This window comes from Brachycentrus maculatus, unplaced genomic scaffold (assembly GCF_059751285.1).
Source record: "Brachycentrus maculatus isolate JH-2025_06_01 unplaced genomic scaffold, ASM5975128v1 h1tg000305l, whole genome shotgun sequence".
Taxonomy (NCBI): domain Eukaryota; kingdom Metazoa; phylum Arthropoda; class Insecta; order Trichoptera; family Brachycentridae; genus Brachycentrus; species Brachycentrus maculatus.
This window is the reverse complement of record NW_028281055.1, coordinates 418,582-441,272: the sequence shown is the minus strand read 5'-3', so window position 1 is coordinate 441,272 and position 22,691 is coordinate 418,582. Positions and strand designations below refer to the sequence as shown.

At 31.6% G+C, this 22,691-nt stretch overlaps 1 protein-coding gene across 1 annotated transcript in view; it reads right to left on the bottom strand.

Moving 5' to 3' along the window:
- The window catches only part of LOC148304768 (acyl-CoA Delta-9 desaturase-like), a 47,692-nt gene extending 42,317 nt beyond the window's left edge, over positions 1-5,375 (bottom strand). The window contains exon 1 of the mRNA XM_088267778.1: positions 5,170-5,375. The gene's annotated coding sequence lies outside the window, so the exon portion shown is untranslated. The remainder of the gene's footprint in view (positions 1-5,169) is intronic.
- Between the last annotated feature and the right edge of the window lie 17,316 nt (positions 5,376-22,691).

Sequence of the window (22,691 nt, the reverse complement as noted above, 5' to 3'; positions counted from 1 at the left end):
TATTCGAAATTCATGGTTCAATAAATTTATAATTTATTACTTACAAATTACGTACTAAAAATTTACATATAAGCCTGTTCCCATCAATTTACCATCAGTTTTACCATGTATCAATCTAATGCGGTTCTCTATGCACGATATATGTAAACTAATGTAAATATTACGCGTCCAGAGCATCGTACACGTGATAAAAGTGAAACTTGATCAAAAATACAGAATAAGATAAATTTTGTGTGAAAGAGAATCTGGAAAGAAATATAACAATACAAAATTTACATTAAAAAAATTCTGTTTATTCAATATTTACACTGTTATTGATTGGCGTTTCAATAGGAAGTATCTACTAATATGAACGGTTTGTGATAACTAAAATATGAGATATAATTATCCATATCGAGATAACGAAAAAAATGCATCTATTGTAGTTTTGGATTATGTTGGTGATTCGTAAGACACAATGATAAATAAGTATAACTTGCAAAACGCGTTGTGCCTCCGCTGTTTATATATAGCGCCTAACGTTTACATCAACAACGCGCACATGCGCGATACTGTCTATTTCTATCGCTTTGTATCGTCATGTATACGTTGCTCTCTTTCGCTCAATATCCGTGGCGTTGGAATGTATAGCCTTCTTTCTCCTTCTCTCTACGTCATGTTTTTTTTCTCTCTCAGGTAACGAAATGTGCCTTATAAACGTGACGCATCCTTGAAATTTCACTCTGAATTCTCGACCAATTATCAATTATCGAATCGCCGCCTAAGAAGTTTCACTTCAAAAGAGGTGTTGCGGAAGAGCAAGAACGACGCCGATACTGCAGTTTATTAATTATATTCAAGTACAAATTATATTCAAGTACAAATTAAAACGCATTCAATTAATTTTGCATTCATTGCATTCAAAATATGCAAATTTAGTATTTTATGAAACTCAGTATTTATTGCACTGGCCATAAAACAAATTAACTATAAAACACGTGGTGAAAAGGACATTTAAAACAAAATTATTTTAATGTGCATAAAATATTTATCCTTTGTTTTAAAAAATTACATTTTATATTCTTACTTTCCTTGGACTTTTAATTTATTTTTATAAATCTCTTCAAAATGCAATAATTATAATTAATTACTAGCCTTCGCTAGCGCAGTCTAGTAGTCAGTGCGACTGGCTAACATGCTGGAGGTCCTTAGTTCATTTATCCAGGGGGTGCACGATAAATATGTATACTTAAGGTTTTATTTTCACTCTAATATTATTACACTTGAACAGATCCAATTGCCTTCATATAATTATAGATCAAATTAATATTGCATCAATTTTATGCACTGTCCTATGCACCATTGGGTGCAGATGAAGATAAGAAAAACAAAATAATTCAGAAGCTGGTCGGCTGTTTTTCTTCCATTTTTCTTTAATTGATGCGGAAAACACTTTGATATAATATCTATCCACTTTTAATTAGAGTTTTACTTAGTAAATACCACCATTTGTTAAAATCTATGGTATGACCGTGTATCATTTTCAAACACCATTTGTAACACCGTCAAATACAGTGTTTAAAAATGATGCGGAATACATCGAAACACGTATCACAACAGATTTTTAGTCAAAATAGTGGTATTTACCAAGTTAAACAGAAATTAAAAATGTTTTCCTTCGAATTATGTTTTAAATTTCTTTTCTTTTTCTTTTTTGTTCTCTGTAAACTTCATTTAGTACTCAATAAGATACTAAATTTGCATATAGTAATGTTTTTTCGATCGTGTTTTAAAATATTCAAGTTTTCGCTTCATTTGCCATCCCAGAGTGGCATTTTAAGGGAGTTATTTTTATTATCTTGGGTCAAGACCCTAAGGATGGTGGACGAATATAAAAAACAAACACTACACTAAACGTAGATACATATTTTTTCTGGATATAGCATGATACTATCACATATTGCAAAGTATTAAATAAAATGGGATACCAATTTTGTCATTAAGATCATCATTTTTATATATTCTGTCGTACTTGAGTGAGTGGTTCTATAAAATTATGTTTTACTGCGTTATATTATGGGATTTTTTAAATGAAATTTTCATTACATTTCATTTATAGTATTATGGAAAAATATTGTGTAGGAGTATAAAATATTTTTTGTAGTAAAATACTTCATTTTATTTCAAATGAAAAGGATGCTGATAAAAATTATGTTCTAAAAATATGATTAAGCTACATTCAATTTTATGGATAAAAAATATGTAACTATTGGCTAAAAAAATCTTTGTAACTCAGTTGTTCCTGACCATGCGTTGCTGTGTCTGAATCTGGCTTAGTGGAAAAGAAAGGAAATATAAACCACACATTCCTAATTTGTTTGGTTTACCGTGTTTGTGAAGCAATGAATATATTAAAAATCTTCGACACAACGAAAAACATTTAAAATACAGGTGTCTGCTGCGTCAAAAATCTCAGTGTCTACTTTGACCAATATTTCATAATGCCTGTATTCTTGATACGTTCAATGGAGGGCGCTGTCATTGTGGAAAAACAAGTGTTAAAATATGTTTCCTTATCACAAGTGTACATATATATATATATATATATATATATATATATATATATATATATATATATATATATATATATATATATATATATATATATATATATATATATATATATATATATATATATATATATATATATATAAAATACATAGTATTATCGAATATAAGTAAATGCTTACTTATAAAATTCTTAAAGCTCATGAAAGTCACTTTCATTTCATAATTATAATTGTTGAAAAAAATATCAATTTTTAAGAAGAAACCTGTTTTAATCAGTAAATTAAATAATTTATATTTAATTACAAATTCACCATAGTAGAACTGTAGTAGTATCCAGATGTCGAAAAAAACGGGATTTTATTCAAGTATCAAAGACGACATAAAAATTTCCATTTTTTTAAATATCGTCACAAATATTGCATCCTTCTCCTTTACATACGTATATCAGTCTTATGGTAATATATTTAAACTGATACATAAAAAACCATTTAAATTTTTATTACATTCATATTTATATGCAATACATTTTGAGATATTTAAATAAAGGTAAACTTGATATGATAAGTATAAAATATGCATGAAAATGGAGAGGTCAGGAGTCGGCATAATCAGGATGTATCTGGATTCCATAAATGTGGAAGAGGTGAAGGAATATTTATAAATACAAAGTGTGGTGTGGCGTACAAACCTACCCTTTGATTGATCTGATGTTTATTTTTCATTATTTTCTTTTTTATGCTGATTACAGGTTTTTCACATCAAATTGGACATCTTACAAAGCAAATTTAGTGTTTTAAAAATTAAATTAAATGTTTAACAAACAAAAATATCATTTTATCGTATTTTATAAAAAAAGTTTGAATATTTGAAAACATATTCAAAGCAGTATCGAAAATCTTGTCTGAAAACTTGAGTACACATCGCGCGCACAGACTATGGCAGTGCGCCGCGCAGGCTTACCAACTTGACGACCAACGCACTTGCTAGTCTAAACATGTGGGCAGGTATTCATACTGACGGTATAAGTAGTACTAATGCAATAATTAATATTTTTTTAAATAAATTTTCTATTAAAAAGAATATTAGTTACATTTGTTTTGGAAAACGTCTAATTTGATTTAAAAGGCGACCAATTTTATGGAAAAACCTTGATTTAATTTTTTTTTCTAGTTTTCTTTTTTTTTAATATTTAAAGTTTTCTGAATATTTGAATACCAATAATAATAAATTCTCTTAATTACCACTTTGCGGTTGAGTAATTTGGTAAATACCGCTAATATTAATTACATTTTGACACGTGTTTCGATGCACTAAACATTGCTTAATACGTCGTAAAAGTAGTTTGATAATTATATTAATTGCATCGGAAAACATATAACTATTTAGTATATTTAGTGATATCTCTAGTCAACTTAAAATTTTAGAAAAATATTAATAAAAACCGTACTTCCAATTTTTATTAATTTTGTGAATTATTTTTTATTCATCTCTCGTTAAGTAATTTACATTAACAGACACAATTTACACATTAATATGTAAATTTTATGCCGATATTTTACTCACATACAAAATCATGTATGAACATACACATTCGAGATATTCAAATTAGATGCCAACAGCCTTACTCACCAGTGATTGATGGTTGTATTGACAATGAAAATTACATCAAATCGGATGAAATCAATAAATTCATTGATTAATCAATGAAAGCAAAAGAAATTATAAATATTTAAAATAAAATACTTGTATAATATCACTTTTGACTTAAATGTGGTCTTAAAAAGAGTTTTATTTTAACTATCGATTATTGGTGTAATTTTATATAAAAAGTCAGTTACTGTAATAGAAAATGTTTTTATTTTAATTATGAATTATTTTGGAAATTTCACGTAAAATATCGAATTATTTTCCTTTCAAATTTTTCTTTAATTAGTTATTTATAAGTTTAATATTTTCAATTTCATAATAAATAAAATACTACACCGCACAAAATTAAGGATTTATCCATTTAATTTATGAAAAAAATGATAAACGTATTGGAGTTTAATTAAGTTTTATGTTAATATAGGGCATATGGAACCGCAATATGAAAAAAATAAAAAGTCTCTAAAAATCCGTAAATGCGAAAAAAAATATTGACATGAAAAAAACTAAAATTAAAAAAATATATACAACGCCATTTTCACACAGGGGTAGGCAGAGAGAAAAGATTGCCACACCAATCTGTCCTTGGAAACAATCTTCGCCTTTTCCACACTCATGCATCTCTTCATACATTCCCACCGATTATTTCAACCCATGACCTGACCACATTCAAGTATATGAAATACTTGATCATGCCAATAATTTACTCCTAAATTCAATCAATGGATATAATTTAAAAGGAGACTTTTTTTATTCGTTCATACATAATATTCACAGCCTCTAATCATATTTTTTTATTTATAAAAAAAAGTTAAATCAAGTATGTTAACAAAGAAAAATTATTTTTTTACCACTCTGATTACATACATATTGTATATGGTATTTATAAAAAATAATGAAAAAAATATTCTACATAAAAAATATATATTAGATGTGCTGAATTGTAGCAATTGATTTTTTTTAAATATAGCTTACCTAGGTAGATATCTCAGTAAAAAAATCCACTGAATCTCCCCCTAGCACTGATTTCACCGTTCCAAGATCACTGTAATGTCACAGGTCGCTGTAATGAATTCACCCACTGAGCGGATGCGCCGCCTGAAAGCTGTAACTGAATATAGTATGCACTGCGCTGACCGGATGTGCAAGATGCCGAAAGAAAGGCTTTAGCTGGAATGAGCATTGCCTCCCAAACGCGAGTACTTTTATCAACGAGGGTCCGCGTGAGAGGGGACGCTATGCCTGCCTTACCAACGCGCGGCCCGAACACGAACAATAAAAATATTTATCATTTTATTACGTATTATTTAACACTTTAATACAACACTTATATATTTTTAATCGTAAGCGTTTTTATTTATACGAGTCTAACCTCGTTTTACGCCGGGGTTCCGTTCCCAATTATAATGGACGATATAATTTTTTTATGGTAATTGCATTTTTAACTATCTTTTTTATAATGTACAAGGATTATAAACCATTAAGTGGATTTTTGTTTCTTCTTACCAAAAAAAGATGTTTAAATTAAATCAGGCCTATCAAGAACTTCTCAGCATTTGCTCATTGTGACGATATAATCATAGATTCCGTGTCAAAATTTAAAGAAAAAAATTACCTTGTTTATTAATTACACAGTCTTTTTATAGAAGAAATTGTAAATATATTTAACAAATAAAGTTTAAATTCGTTTACGAAATAAATAATATCTTGATATAATTAATGATTTAGCTTCCTTTCTAGAAGATCATAATATAAGCTGTGACGCTAATACGACGCGACGAACCGGTGAATCTCACTGGTGTCAGGCGGACCGGGGAATCCAACGGCCGCCACCAACCGGCGTAATTATGAATAGGCGCTAATTGAACCGGCGCAAAACGACACTTCCCTGTATTATTATTTTTTTAAACAGTCATCATAACATATTAGGTTAGGTTAGATGAGTTCCTCTGCCTTTGATCACCCAGGAAGTCCTTTTTAATTTTTGTTGTTTTTTTCTTCTCTTAATGTAAATAACAGTGTTTTTTTTTTAATATTAGTTACTAGTTCTCTATTACTTTAGTCTTTAAGTCATTGTTTGTGTTCGTCATAAATTGTATTTTGTTTTTGATTTTTGGAAACATTGTTATTTATATTATTTTTTTTTGTTGTTTTCTTGTTGTTTTTATTTTATTCAAAGTAAAAGAGGTAATGAGGGGATCCCGAGGGGTGGGGACGAAGTGTCGGCCTCTGTCCGTACATCCTCCTCCCCCCTCATTAATTGAATAGAGCATTATTTATTTCTTCAGAAATATTTTGAAGATTTTCCTCTATGTGCAGCTGACAGAGAGTCCCTCAGGACTCTATAACTGCTGCGGGTGGATGGTGGGCTCAGATTCCAAAAAAAAAAAAAATAGGTTAGGTTATGCCCAAACACAAACTAAAGTAATTTCTATCTAAATAACTAACTTACTAACCATCACGCCGCTTCTCCGCAGTGGTAAGCAGAGAGAATAAAACGCCACACCACTCTTTCTTTGCAAACATTATTTGTTTTTTTTTTACATCTCATCAAAGATGAAGAAAAATATGGAAGTCTGGGCATTTACGGGGCTGACGACCGTCATAGGCTGGTTTAAGTGATCACTTACACAAGTGCAACATTCACCAATTCTACTCATCATTGACAACCACACTACTCGAATTCTTGGAAGTTCTATGTATATATATGAACCAATTTTGAAACACGTAGCTGTTTGAAATATCGGATCTATTTTTTTTAAGTTTTCTTATAACAAAATACTTTTGTTCGAATTTTTGCAGTTTATTTTTAAAAATTTAGTCTTACGAAATAAGTGTATAATGAGATTATTTAAATATTTTTTTTATCATAAATAAATTTAGTGCATATTGACTAGAATTGAAGACCCCTGGCAGAGCTCTCTGCAGAACAGATGCCATTCTCTAGCGACGTATTAACACAAAGCAGATGAAAGGTCCCATTTAATATGGCGACAAAACTAACTGCAGCAAACCTAACTAAGGAGGCTGAGATGATTAGAGCTATTGAGAACACCATAATGTGGGACAAAGCAGCTATAAATATTCATAAATTTGGCTATAAAATACACTAGTACATGCGTGCGTACGTACATATACTCATTTATACACTTTTTTCCTTTATCAAAAAAATAAGCTCTTTCTTTTTTAACGATTACTTTGATATCTCAACTAGACACTTTAAAAACTATTTAACCAACTAACTAACCATCACGCCACTTTCCCCCAGGGGTAGGCAGAGAGAAAAGAACATCACACCAATCGCAATCTTCGCGTCTTCCATATACATACATTTTCTCATACATACACACCGATTATTCCAACTCCTGTCCTGACCACACCCAAGTATTTGAAAAACTCAATCATGTCAATTTTTCTTCGGTCTTCTTCTGCTTATCTAAGGCATTAAAATAACAACCCAAAATACTTTTAAAACAACCTTCATACCATGATAAAATACCCTTATAATTTTTAACCCTTACTGGTCCAATGTCGAATCTCATTCGACATCGATTTTTTCCTATTAGGTCCCATGTTGGATGTTATTCTACATTTTTTTCATCATTAGTATTATTTATTTCAATTCCAAGCTTACATTTTTGTCACTCGAATCTATTACAACGGTATTTGGAGCAGAGGACAAAGGTTTTTCTCCAATTGGAATGTAACTGTCTACGTAGATTTTTATTTTTAATTTTTGGGGACCGGAAAGGGTTTAGGGAAGGTTTTTTTTTAAGATGGTTTTGGATGTGTGGAATGAATGTGAAGTGCGTGTGTGTGTGAAGTGAGAAAATAATGGTAAAACAAATTTATGAGGCCAATTTAGTTGGAAAAAGGAGCAGAGGAAGACAGAGAAAAACTTGGCGTGATCAGATTTATCAATAGAAGATGTGATAATAAAGAATGATAGCAGACTGAATTTTGTTGAAATGCAATCTCTGTGACGAATGTGAGACAAAACGATGTATGATAGATGTTCGAATGGTGAAATACGGAAAAAATGCAAGGCTGAGATAAGCACTATAGATAAAATTAGGAAAGGTGTGTTGAAATGGTTCGGGCTTGTGAAACTGATGAGTGAGGAAAGAACGGTAAGAAATTTGTTTTAAAAAGGAGCAGAGAAAGACTTAGGAAAACTTGGCATAATCAGGTTCAATGACTTGAAAGTCAGAAGTCGGAATAATCGGTGGGTATGTATGGAGAGATGCATTAATGTGGAAGAAGCGAAAAATGTTTTCATTAATGCATTAATGTGGCATGTTTTCATAAATGCATTAATGTGGAAAAAGCGAAAGATGTCTCTAGTAAAGTTCTAGTGATTCAAGAACAAGGTTTCTAAATTGGTTCATATATATAGAACTTTCAAGAATTTGAGTAGTGTGGTTGTCAATAATGGGTAGAATTGGTGAATGTTACACGTGTGTAAAGTGATCACTTAAACCAGCCTATGACGGTCGTCAGCCCCGTAAATGCCCAGACTTCCATATTCTTCTTCATCTTTGATGAGATTTCAAAAAATAATATGAAAATAACTCCTGTATTTGGAGATAATCCAGATTTTGTGAACAAGTATTTGGACACACTCAAAATGTTGTATCTCAGGTATAAACCAATAATGCACAGTTAAAAACACCGCATTGTATTTTGGTCAAAGATTTGTGTTAATTGCAGTTTTTCGTGTTCATTTCAAATTTGAACAACATATGTATGACGAGTGAGTGTTTAAATTCTCTCGTTTTCTCTCCGCATTCATAAATCCTGTTAATATTTGACCTAGAATCGAGAACCCCATACAAAAAATAAATAGGCAGGCCTTCACCCATGTGTTTTTCTTTATTCAGTTTAAATTGTCAAATTATCCAGTAAATTACCATCGCTCTAGCTCCAGTCATCCTCAAAGTGGGAGATAATTTCCCTTGGAAATTATCGTCTCGATGTGTACTCTTGTGGATGCTCTAGAAGCCTTTAAGACGTCACTAGAGGTCAAGAGGTGCCAAACCGAAAAAAATTGGGAATCTGTGCTCTATACCTTTGTGTCAAATACCAATAGCAAACTGATATTTACACAACATTTTGAGTGTGTCCAAATACTTATTCACAAATCTGGGTTTTCTCCGCTTAGGAGTTATTTCTAACATTTTTTGTCATCTCAGCACAGATGAAAAATAATATAGAAGTCTAGGTATTTACAACGTTTATGATCTATCATAGGCTGGTTATATGATTACTCAATACACGTGCAATCTCCACCATTCATTCATTCTACCCATGATCGACAAGCACACGACTCACTTTTTTGGAACACCTAAATATATTATTTATCTCATGACACGGTACATATGAGTTCTCAAGAGCCATCTATGCAGGATCGAGAAAGCTTTTATTCAGCAGGGACACTTTAGTATCTTTGTTGAGATTTAAAAAAATTTAACTGATATTTTACTCATTTATTCATTTATTTATTTATTTTCTTTTATGTATATACATAACGATATTCGTCATATGTTCCAAAAAAAACATATATCGCTCACTCCTTTCAAGAACGTCATAAAACAAAATACTTGATTTTTCAGGAGAACGTTTTTAAACTTAAAATAAAACACAATGTATTAAAAATAAATATCAAGCCACTTATTAAACTTCTTACTGTGCAACAGATCTTTTTAGGTTTTTTCTCCATTTGAAAATATTTAGTACATTTAAAAAAATAATTAAACAATACCTTTTCTTCAAAATGGAAAAATAACACTTTCTGCCCTGTAGCAGGTAAATGTCAAGTTAAAAATATGACTCTTTTGCTGGGATATAGTAAATTTTCACAACATGCACAACTGAAAATTGACGATTTTTGATTTGTGACGTTCTTGAAAGGAGTGAGCGATATGTCTTCTTTATTAGGTCAAATAGTAACAAAACTTGTGAATAAATTAAAGTATATTTTTTCTTCTACTATTTCAATATTGAGAAGATGCGAATAGGAAAATATATAAATAATTTTGCAACTAATTGCTTGAGGTCAAACCGAAGAGAAATGTAATACGAAATCGAAGAATGAAACGTCAATCGATTTCTTTGTTTCACAATTTAACTAAGGTAATTAACTAACAGAATCGGTACCTGAAATCACTTAGCAATATATGAAATATTTTATTACTTCTAAATAATTGTAGAATGAATGGCATCAAGAAGTGCTTAACTGTGACATTGGAATTTCAATGTCTGATTTAATTTATCGACAAGATCCCTAAAGTCGTTGGGTTAGGTTAGATTACGTTATTCGAGTGATCACTTTTTAGAAGTGCAACATTCACCATTCTACCCATGATTGACAGTCACACTTTTCAATTTATTGGAACTCATACATACATATGTAAAATATATAATACATATATCGATTATATATCGATTATTATACTCATACATACATATGTATAACATATCATGCATATATTGTGTTTGAGTTCACGTTAGCCATCTATGGTTGGTTTAAGATAACTTTTATTAAGATGTATGTAAGATCCTATCTGGATTATTTTACACACTGGGAAAACGCTTGAAAATATGATTATAAAAAAATATGCAGCTTATAATTTGACCAGTTAATTATATATATTATTATTAAACCATATCCGCTCCCTATTGAATCGCCTTTTCTTGACGACAGTTGTGACCAAGATTTGCTGCTTCCTACGCCTTATCTCTTCATTCCTCACAAAGTCAAACCCACCTATTCTTAAAGCTTACTAGGCAGGCCATTCTCAATAATTCTCAATTTGAGAGTCTTATATTTTTAACAGAATATTGTAACCATAAAACGCATCACACTTTTGTTTCTAGAATGCAATCTTCATGCAGTATCCAGATTATGTGAGCATTATACTGTACAAAATGGTATAAACATTCATAAATTACATTATGTTGATTACATATTGTTCTTTGACAGTTACGAATACATCCGTAAAATCGTGACGTGAGAAACATATGCACTCTAACTGCATTTGAGCTTTTAGTCATTTGCCTACATATTTTGTAATACATTAAATTCTTTGTTATCTTTGAAAACAATTTATTAAATCAGACACTGGATTATTTAACCGACGAATGTAATATCAATATTATATATGTCTCCACTTGAGATAAAAAAAAACACAAATCAAAGAGGTGAATTTTTAATCAACTCTTTTAGAGTTATCCTCTCTTACAGTCTCTTTAAGAGTTAGTACCTACTTAGAATTAGTAATGTGAAGTAACGTCAAGTTAGATAAAGTTAAGCAAGTCCAAGTTAAGTAAAAGTAGTTTGGGTAAAAAGAAAGAGGTAAATTTTACATAAATTCTTTTAGAGATATCCTCTCTTAAAGTCTCTTTAAGAGTTTCGAAGAAGCTCGCCAGACACTGGATTATTCAACCTACGTATGTAATATCAATATTATATGTGTCTTTACTTGAGATGAAACGTCCATAGTTTATAAATGAAAGAAGATAGAAGTCTGAGCAGAGCTTATGACCTGGCATTTGGCTAGCTTAAGTGATGATTTTGGACAATTTCTTCATGTCTTCTTTCGTATATAAATGAAAGATGTTTCTTTTTAAAATTTAAGCTTTAGTTAATAAATAAGACTATTTTACTACAAACTGATAAATGAAGCAAATACGGTTAAAAATTACGAATATTTATATGAAGGTAATGACCAAATGTTCCGTTAATTGTTGTATGTTAAATTGTGGTATTTATTCAAGTTGAATTTAAACTAAAAATAAATATTTTTAATATTAAAAGCATTAACTTTGTGGATCATTGTTATATATTATTTGGATAAATAAAATAACATTTTATTTTATTTTAACTTAGTTATAAAACAAGCCCTGAAGAGGGCAATTGGTTATTGCCGAAACTATTTTAGTTGGTTTTTAATAAAAAAAAAAGTAAGTGGATCAAAAAACAAAGTAATTTTATTTCTTCAAATAATAAAAAAAAAAGATTTTCGCAGTCACAAAGTGACAGCTGAATTAATAAATGAAATGTTTCATTTCAAAATGACGGACTTTTAAGCTTGAAAAACCGTTTACTTGGGGTCCAAAAATAATTTTAAAGAGTGTACCTTCGTTACTTTAAGATTTAAACTACGCCATAAACTACACGTTCGCCATTTCTCAGAAACTGGATCCACCTTTGTTAAATTTACGTACTAGGATAGGATAGTGAACTCACACTCATTTTCTTATATTGTATTAAGTCTTAGACAAAATATTTTGCCCTTTGTCGATACAATCTACATATCATGTGTATAATTTCCACCATTTTCTCAATTTTATATCTTCACGCCTTCCATTATCTTAGAAAAATACCAAAAGCCCAATTTCTTGAGTGTTTTTCGCAGATACTTTGTGGCACATTTTATAAACTTTATTAAATTAAATAACTGAGTTTTAACCACTTTTTTATTAATACAATTTACCTAAACCGAAACCGGTAGGTTAAATTGTATTAATAAAAAAGTGGTTAAAACTAAGTTATTTAATTTTACAAAGTTTAAATCCCAATTTATTTATTTAAATTAGTATTATATAAAATTAATAAGACGAATATGGTTGATTATTAAACAGAAGAAGACAAAGGAAAACTTGGCTGTATCAAGTATTTCAAATGCTTGACGATTCTGGAAATCCTGAGTTCAGTTCTCAGGTAGGTAAAAATAAATATATATGATTTTCGCTATGATATTTATTTAACATTACCCAGAACTGGTTAATATTAAACGATCAAGACAACACTTTAATATAGGACAGTGCCCTGTCCACTACAGGGTATGGATAGAAACAGAAAAAGAAGACGAATATCTACATATTTTGTAATCGTATCGTAAAAAAAATATCTTTTAAAATTACGTTAAATATCAGTATTTTTATTGATATCTCAACATTTTTTTTTCTGGGAATATGGGTGGTTAGGTGTTTGAATGGACTTACGACCTATCATTTTCTGATTTAAGTGATCACCTAACATAAAGTGTAACATTCACCATTCTACCCATTATTTATAACAACATTACTTTATTTCGGAAAGCCGCTCATATGCTTCAATTAAAGACGATATTAATTTATATTTTAACATCAAATCCAGCATTTGAAATTTTTAAAAAATGAATACAGTCAAAAAATTTAAGCTTGTATGTACAATACGATTTTTTCTTGTAAGTTAATCTTGATGAAATACTTAAATAATAAACCGAGGCTTATCGCTTTCTAGGCGTCCCATCAATAAGTCTAACTTATGATCAACATGTCTACGTGTGCGATTGCACGAAAAATATCGAGCTTTATTGTGCCAAAATGTTGAACGAATATTGGATTTAACGAATATAGAATTTCCACGGTATATTTGTACAAACATTTGTGTAAATCACACATACATAACGTATAAAACAACACGTTTGCGCACATACATTACGTATATACATTTGACCTTCCCTTTTTGCAATATACTGCGTTTGTTTACTATGCAAAATAAATATACTAATTGAAATATTTATTTAGTAGGAAACAGTATTGTTTACGACGCGAGAAGTTACTAAGAATATTTTGTTTATTTAAATATCTGTTTCAGCAACAAAATAACACTTCCTTTCTTGAGAAATAGTTCTTCAAAATATGTACTGAAATTTTGTACTTACAAATTTTAAAAAATATTGACTGCAATATAATACGAAAACATATCGCTCATACCTTTTATTCAAAATGCAAAAACAACACTTTCTGCCCTGTAGCAGGTAAATATTAAGTTAAAAATATGCCTCTTTTGCTGGGATATAGTACATTTTCTGGGCATTCCGAAAACGTGCACAACTGAAAATTGACGATTTTTTTATTTATGACGTTCTTGAAAGGAGTGAGCGATATGTTTTTCCGTCTCCTTGGTGTAGTGATTAGTAGATTTAACTCCCATCTATTTACCTAATTTTCTTCTGAAGGTTTTTGGTTCATTTCCGCTCCCTTTTAAATCTAACAGGTTTTTCCCTTCAAATTGGACGCCATACTAATCAAATTTGATGTCTCACAAATTGGAAGTTTTACAAAGCAATTTGGACGTTACAATCCTAAAATGAATAACTCAGTTCTCTGTAATAAAGAGACTGAGCTCTTGTGCTTGGACAGGGACTAACACTTTTTATTTATTGTTTATGTTTTTGGGTGATTTAATTTATTTTCATGGTTATATTTGTTTTGGTATTTTTGTGTTTTTTCTTCGGTTAACGTGCATTTAAGTTATTTAATTTATTTTTAAGCATTTTGATGTCTCCATTTTTTACTATAGCCGTAGAAAAGTTTTTGAAGCATTTAGTTCCAAAATATTTAAAGCTCTGTTGGAATTGTTTGGTATTGCATTTGAGTATTGTTCATTTTGGTAACTCGAAGATCAACTTTTCTTTAGATTAAATTAAAGTGTTAATCATCCTTAAATACTTAAATAAATGCTGCTTTTTTTAGAATGATTTCTTCTTTTGGGACTAGGAATGTTTAAAACAATAAATTTGTGTAAAAAATTCATTTCAAAATGACTTTAATCATTCTTATTTATTTTCCCCCCATCCAACAATGCCATACTGTAGTAAGAAGTAAACAATGGCATAGTACACTCTTTTTAAGTTTTCCATACCTAAAATGAGTAGCCTAATAAATATCACTCACTCCTTTCAAGAACGTCATAAATCATAAATTGTCAATTTTCAGTTGTGCATGTTTTCGGAATGCCCAGAAAATGTTCTATATCCCAGCAAAAGAGGCATATTTTTAACTTAATATTTACCCGCTACAGGGCAGAAAGTGTTGTTTTTGCATTTTGAAGAAAAGGTAGTGTTTAATATTTTTTTAAATGTACTAAATATTTTTCAAATGAATAAAAAACCTTCAGGTTTTAACTAAAAGGATCTGTTGCACAGTAAAAAGTTCAAAAGTGCCTTAATATTTATTTTTGAAAAATTGTTTTGTATTTTTAAACATTAAAAACGTTCTTCTAAAAAATCAAGTTTTTTGATTTATGACGTTCTTGAAAGGAGTGAGCGATATGAGACGTCTACTAAAATTTATTATATGACTGTAAAAATAACGCAAATAAAACTTTAAATATACAGTCACCTCATATAAAAATAAAATTTGGCCAAATGACTGAACGAAAATTCTCGAAGTGAAATTTCGGAATAACATATTAATAAGGAAAATAAATTTCTATTATGCATCGCCCGAGTGTGAAGCAGGTACCTGCAGATTTATTTAATATATTGTGATATATTGACGACTCACACATTTGACAGGTATTCGACTCTCATTCAAACCTAACGGACTTTCTAAACTATTGAATTGAAGAAATGCTAACTCCATACCTAGCTATAATACTTATGTATTTACATAATTGTGGCTAGATATCTCGGGTTGTGTGTTCGTAGATTTTGCGAATGTCTTACAATATCACAAATCGGCACAATTTGATTTATTCTAACTTAATATACATCATTGATTGATACATTGTTGCAATAACTTCCATCCGACCAAATACACATCTTACCTTGACAAAGGCGTTTCAACTATTCCAAGAAGCTAAACTCTTTGATGGCCTTAATATGTTGCAAATCGCCAGCACATATTTCCACAAAATCTAAATCGATACAGCCAAGAAGAAATAATATGCTGGAAATACCATAAGATGAAAGATTATTTTTAAATAAACCTACTGTCACGTTGATGGTAATATTGTGTTTATTCTGCTGTTTTTTTTAACTAAAAATTCCTTTTTTATAATGTTACTTAACTGTTCGCCTGCTCTACTTATATTTGACCGTTTAATTTTAAGGTTATTTCTGCTATTTTTATGGATGTTCCACCTTATTATCAATTTTTATTATAAACCTAGCACTGAATCAAATTAGGCTTTAGTTATATGAAGGCAAGGTAATCAGTTCAAGTCCAGGGTAATATGAAATACATACGGATGTGAAAAAACAATTATATTTATCGAACCCGGGACCTCAACATGGTAGCCAAATATCGAACCCACTTCATTATGTAAGCGAAGCCTTTGCATTTATTTGATTTTTTGAAATAAAATAAAATGTACCACAAGCTCTCAGCAAACAAAAACGATAATAATAATAATAAACTTAATATAATGTTGTGTTAGCCCTTATGAACATTTATAATAATAATAATAATAAACTTATCCGCACCCCAATGGTGCATAGGGCACTGCGGCATATAAACGCAGTGTTATCTTTATCGTTTACACATGAAGGAAAGGTGATCAGCCCTCCGCTTCAGGTACCAGTCCAGGGTAATATAGAATAGATATGACAGTGAGAAAAATCACTTATATTTATTTTACCCCCCTTGGGAATCGAACCCGGGACCTACAGAACGGTAGCCGAGCGTGCTGACCATTACACTACGGAGGCGGACATTGAACATTTATTGTCGATGAAAAATAAATAAAAGAAAGTAACTGAATACCAATTGGTAAGTTAGTAGGTACCTATATATCTAAGGTACTAGTAAAGGTCATAGTAACTTTCCTAGAAAGTATTGCGAAATGTTTTATTTATTTTAATAATGAATAAATATATAATAAGAATATAACATGACTATAATATACTAAGGAAGGTACCTACATTCCAAGTTCATTTATTTTTATTTTCGTTTCTCTTAAAACATTTACTACTATAATACTTCTTGATAATAATCCCATCATTCATTTACAAACATTTGGACTTACTGAAAATATTATTGATGGTAAGATAAAATTGTAAGCGCTTGAATATTGAGAACGTGCAGAATTGAATGTAACATCTTAGAGAAGATGGAAGAGAACATCCAACGAAACGGGTTTAGTAAAGTGAAAACAAAAAATATTTATTGTTAATCAAATGCAAATTTTAATGACGCATTACTAATAAATAACTATGTTTTTGTATGTAGGCTCTTGTAGTGGCACGTACCATAGTGGTAATCTTCATTTAGTCAAGTAGACAGAACTAAACCATAGACAATGCACTCATAGTTTTCTCTGCCACAGAGAAAATCAAATAGTTTGAATTTGATTCAAAATCGCATGGTAGATATTTCAATGATTTCTGGTTGAAGGGTTAAAATCATAGAAATTCTATCTAAATGAGTGAATTTTAAAGTCGATTGTAATAACGATATCGGTTACATTTATACACGGTAAGGATTTTAAAATGATAACAACAAAATCCAATAAACGCAACTTTTTAAAACGATTTCAATTTAAGGTTGAGAAAGCTCATTGTGCATTCTTAAAAAGTATATATCAGAAAATTGACGATTTTTTATGTTTGACGTTGTTGAAAGGAGAAAGCAATATATGTTATTTTAGTATTCTTTTCTACAAATTAGATGAAAACAGCAAAATACTAATCAACAAGCCAAATTCAGTGGCTTGGTGGGTATCCATATAACAGTAGATTCCTTGAATATGAAAAAGATCAACTGTTATGTTTATATGTTTTTTTTTTAAATATACGTTGAGATAATTTGGATATTTGTATCGAATGAGTAAAGAAAGAATTGTAAAACTAATTTAGGAGGCAATTGTGGTAATAGAAGAAGAAGAAGACTGAGGAAAATTTGGCAACATCAATTACTTCGAATACTTCAAAATGTTCAGGTCAGCAGTCGGAATAATGGGCGGATATATATGAGGAGATGCGTGAATACGGAAGAGGTCTTGATTATTTGCAAAGACAGATTAGCGTGGCATTCTATACTTTCTGCCTACTCCTGCGGGGGAGCTGTATGATGGTCAGCTAGTTAGCTATTTTAGTATAAAATAATATAAAATATTTCTGGAAAATATGGATACTTGTTGATAAAAACTGGAATCTTCGAAATTGCGAAATAATGGACAACATACCTTATTAAAGGCACGTGTTATATTTGGTACCGGTTGCCTTCAGAAATCCTTGCCGAAGTGCATGACCTAGATGCAATATTGGATGCAGTTTCGGTCTTACACACTTGTGCACTGATGTACTAGACTTGCATGTATTTTGAATGCATTTATATACTCGTTTGCACATGTTTTATAAGTGATTCTGTCGCGAGAGTCAAATATCGTAACTTACATAATTTTACTATAAAATTTGCAACATTTTGAGTGTGTCCAAATACTTGTTCACAAAATTTGGATTATCTCCAATTACATGTGTTATTTTCATATTATTTTTTTATTTAGAGTTTCTGCTCAATAAAAAGCTTATTTTCATCTCACCAATAGATGTCTCTAATGAAGATTCAATAACAATGTTTCTGAATTGGTTCATACATATAGAACTTCCAAGAATTTGAGTGGTGTGGTTGTCCATAATGGGTAGAATTGGTGAATGTTACACGTGTGTAAAGTGATCATTTAAACCAGTCTATGACGGTCGTCAGCCCTGTAAATGCCCAGACTTCCATACTCTTCTTCATCTTTGATGAGATGTCAAAAAATGATACGAAAATATATTGTTTGAATTGACTAGAATTTCACTAGAGACGTCTTTGGTGTGATGAAAGAAGCTCAAGATAAATAATATAATTATAAAATCTTTACACACACACACACACACACACACACACACACACACACACACACACACACACACACACACACACACACACACAACACACACACGCACACACACACATACTTACATAATTAAAATATCATTCGGTAGATTCTCGTATTTGTATAAATCTATTGTGCCATTCGACGTATTCCGCATCATTTTCAAAGATGAAGAATATGTGAGACGTGCGGATGTGTGTGAAGAGATGTGTGGCGCCCTATCATTTTCTTCCTTCTTAAAACTCCGAGGATCTGATTGTTCCATTATTCATCTCATTGTGATGTGGACTGGTAGCTGTCACGCCATCGCTTCTAAGTCTTCCAGGTGGTCTTCTTCCATCTCGGTTCTTTTGAAGAGCAATTCGGACCAGTCTGTTTCCATGTATTCTATTAATATGGGCATTTCAGAAACCTCTTCGCTGTCTCCCCCATCTTACTATATCTTCCGTATTACACATTTTCATCAAAAAGTACATCCATGATCAATCTCAGACGTTCCATAATTGAGTTCGCAACAGCCATGATTGGATTTAGATATATTTAGCTGAAAGAGATGGTCCGACGATGTAGTCGCTGTGGGGGGTAGAATTTGGCAGCATGCAGCAACCGACCGGAGGAAATAGTAAGAAGAGAAAGAGATGGGTCGGGTTGTGGTCCCATAGTTAGTATCGCGGACTTTTAAGTCAGAGTTTCTCGGTTCGAACTTCGGTTATTTATAATAATGAGCGGCTTAGGATCACAGAAACAGTCTTCTTCTTATTATTATTATTATTATTATTAGCAGCCTATTTTTATGAGGGATTAGCCTCCTGCGACATATCAATTCCCAGCTATCGACCCATATCTTTGGTGGTCTATATCCCGGGAGTCGTCTACCATGGGGTTGGCCGTACAGTGCGATGTGGGGGGGAGTCTGGATGGTTCGATTCTCCTCACATGCGCATACCATTGTCTCCTTCGTTGCCTTCCACACCTAACGACATCTGCGATCTATGAAAATAGTATGAAATTGAAATATTTGTATAAATAATAAAAACACAAATATTTCTCTTTAAAAAATACCTTTATCCAGCAGTGGAGGACAGAGAGCTCGTGAAGAAGAAGAATAAGGTATTTAGCAGAGATCTGATTTTCAATTACCCATTTTCTTTATATTACGAGTATATTCTTCATATATTTCCATAGTCTACTTCATGTTGAGATGTCAAAAAAAGTCAAGTTACTCCTAAATGCAGAAACCGTAATTTCTAAACAAGTATTTGGACACACTCAAAATGTTCTGAGATGGTACAAAGTTAACCAGTTTTTATATATATGTTCATTTAAAATATTACGTTCTAGTTGTTTTTTGGACGTATTTAGTATGTTTAACAGGGCGTAACCAAATAAATGTTACTTCATAATTAGTGAAAAATATAGAGACACATGTATTTTAGTTTGTATTTCACATTTAAAGTCTCGCCATAGTTTGATAATGTATAAAATTGCGGTACTTTTATAGTCATGTTCTATAAATTAATTTTTAATTATTCTCAAAATTTAATTAATACATGACGCGTTTTGTGCTCCACTATTCCGTTATAGTGGGCTGTACCATCATAATTCCCTCATCTATCTTCACAACCAATGTGGACTTGAGTCTGCTCCAAAAAACGTATAATTCATAAGTATATATAAGTTTTCAGAAGATATCGCATTTCGATTATATTTAAATAGGGCGTTTAAGGGTCTCCGCTAAAATTACAAGCTTACTCAAATCAACGAAATATAAAGGGTGATCCAACCATACCGAACGATAGTAATTGTTCTTCTTCTCCGTCTTAATCCTCATTGCTGAGGGCTGTGACCCTTGCAGAAGCAATGACTCTTCTCCAGTTATCCCTTGACTGCGCTGCACGTAGCGCTCCAACCACCGAGGTGCCTGCTGCTGCCTTAATTTGATCGGTCCATCGTGTGGGGATCTTCCTCTCCCTCTCTTTCCCTCCAGGCTACCGATCACAACTAGTCGTAATAGTAATTGTAAATAACACAAAAACGTTTTCAGAGAATTATCGTAATTATAATAGAAAAATCTATAACTAGTTGTAATAGAAAAATCTATGATTTTGTGTAAAACAAAATATTGGCCAAATGCTAGCCACGGCTTCGGTGGCACACCTCTATCCGATTGTCCATATTTTCAATGACGCTGAGGCATAATTGAGGTTCAATGTCGTCAATATGCCGAATTATCTCATCTTTAGCTCTTGAATTGTTCTTGGAAATTGACATAAACCTTTTCTTTTAAATATCTCCAAAAACAGAAGTCCAACGGCGTCAAATCACATGATCATGGCGGCCAATTGACATCGTCACGACCGACGTGAGATAACACCGGCATTGAATTTCTCGCGCAAAAGAGCCATTGGTTCCTTGGCTGTGTGTTAAGTGGGACCATCCTGTTAGAACCACATATCGCTCACTCCTTTCAAGAACGTCATAAATCAAAAATCGTCAATTTTCAGTTGTGCATGTTTTCGGAATGCCTAGAAAATGTACTATATCCCAGCAAAAGCGGCATATTTTGAACTTAATATTTACCCACTACAGGGCAGAAAGTGTTGTTTTTGCATTTTGAATAAAAGGTATTATTTCATATTTTTTTTAAATAAACTTAAAAAACTCATTCAGGTTTTACCTAAAAAGATCTGTTGCACAGCATTAAGTTCAATAAGAGGCTTGAAAGCGTTCTCCTGAAAAATCAAGTTTTTTTTATTTATGACGTTCTTCAAAAGAGTGAGCGATATCATCCAGCTCCATATTTTCAATTTCTGGTCAATACCACTTTAAAACACTATGTCATGCCTACTATACTACTATACCACAATGATAACAATGCTTTTGATATACGAAATTCAGTTAGTTATACGTAATAATTTAACGAAAATGATTTTTTTACTAGAAAATATCTCTTCTTAATTATGGGTTCTAGTTGTAAATAATTTGACCATTAAGCATCGAGGCAACCCAGTTACCTACTTGAATGTTTAAACATCTACGTATATGTAACAAAACACGTATGTACTCGTGCACACATAATACACCGGTGTGAAGGAACGAATTGACCCTTTTAAACCAGTTTAAAAAATAAAGAAAAGGGTCACAAAACACCTTCTTTGAAGTATGCGAGTATACTGAACTTCTAAATGCAACGTTCTAAGTGGACTTGCGAACGAGTAAAATGGTAGACCTTGAGAATTACATTATCATATGTGGATGATCTTCAATTATCGCAGTTCAAGGTTCAAGCCACCTCCACTTCAACTTCTTCATCTTCTTCATCTTCTTCTTCTGTTTTAGTTAAGACAATGCCCTGTTATTCTTGAAGCCTGCTCCTGGGAGGCGGATGCCCAGCTATCTCTCCATCGTTTGGGTGGTCTTCCTGGGGGTCTGCTACCAGTTATTCACTCGTCTGCTGCTATACTCACCACTGTATCCAAACTCGCTCTCCCCACATGATCTCTCCAAAAGCGTCTTCTAGCTTTTCTTCATCGTAAAACATCTTCCACATACACATTCTTCATATTTCTGTCTTAATAGATTAATATTTATCTTTGGTTTTAGAAGGCTTTTTGTTCTGGTGGTGACAGCTCTTTTTTCTATGCTGTGTCATAATCGGTCTTACGCAGGTCTTATAGATCTTTACCTTACTCTCTACCCCAGCGTATAACATATTCGACATTACAGATTCTCCTTATTTCCTAGTTTTTTACTCTATCACGAACCGTTTAGCCTGCGATGTGTTGTAGAGTTTTCATTTCGGTGGTTCTAAGAAGGCTTTGTGTTATGGTAGTGTCAGCTCTTG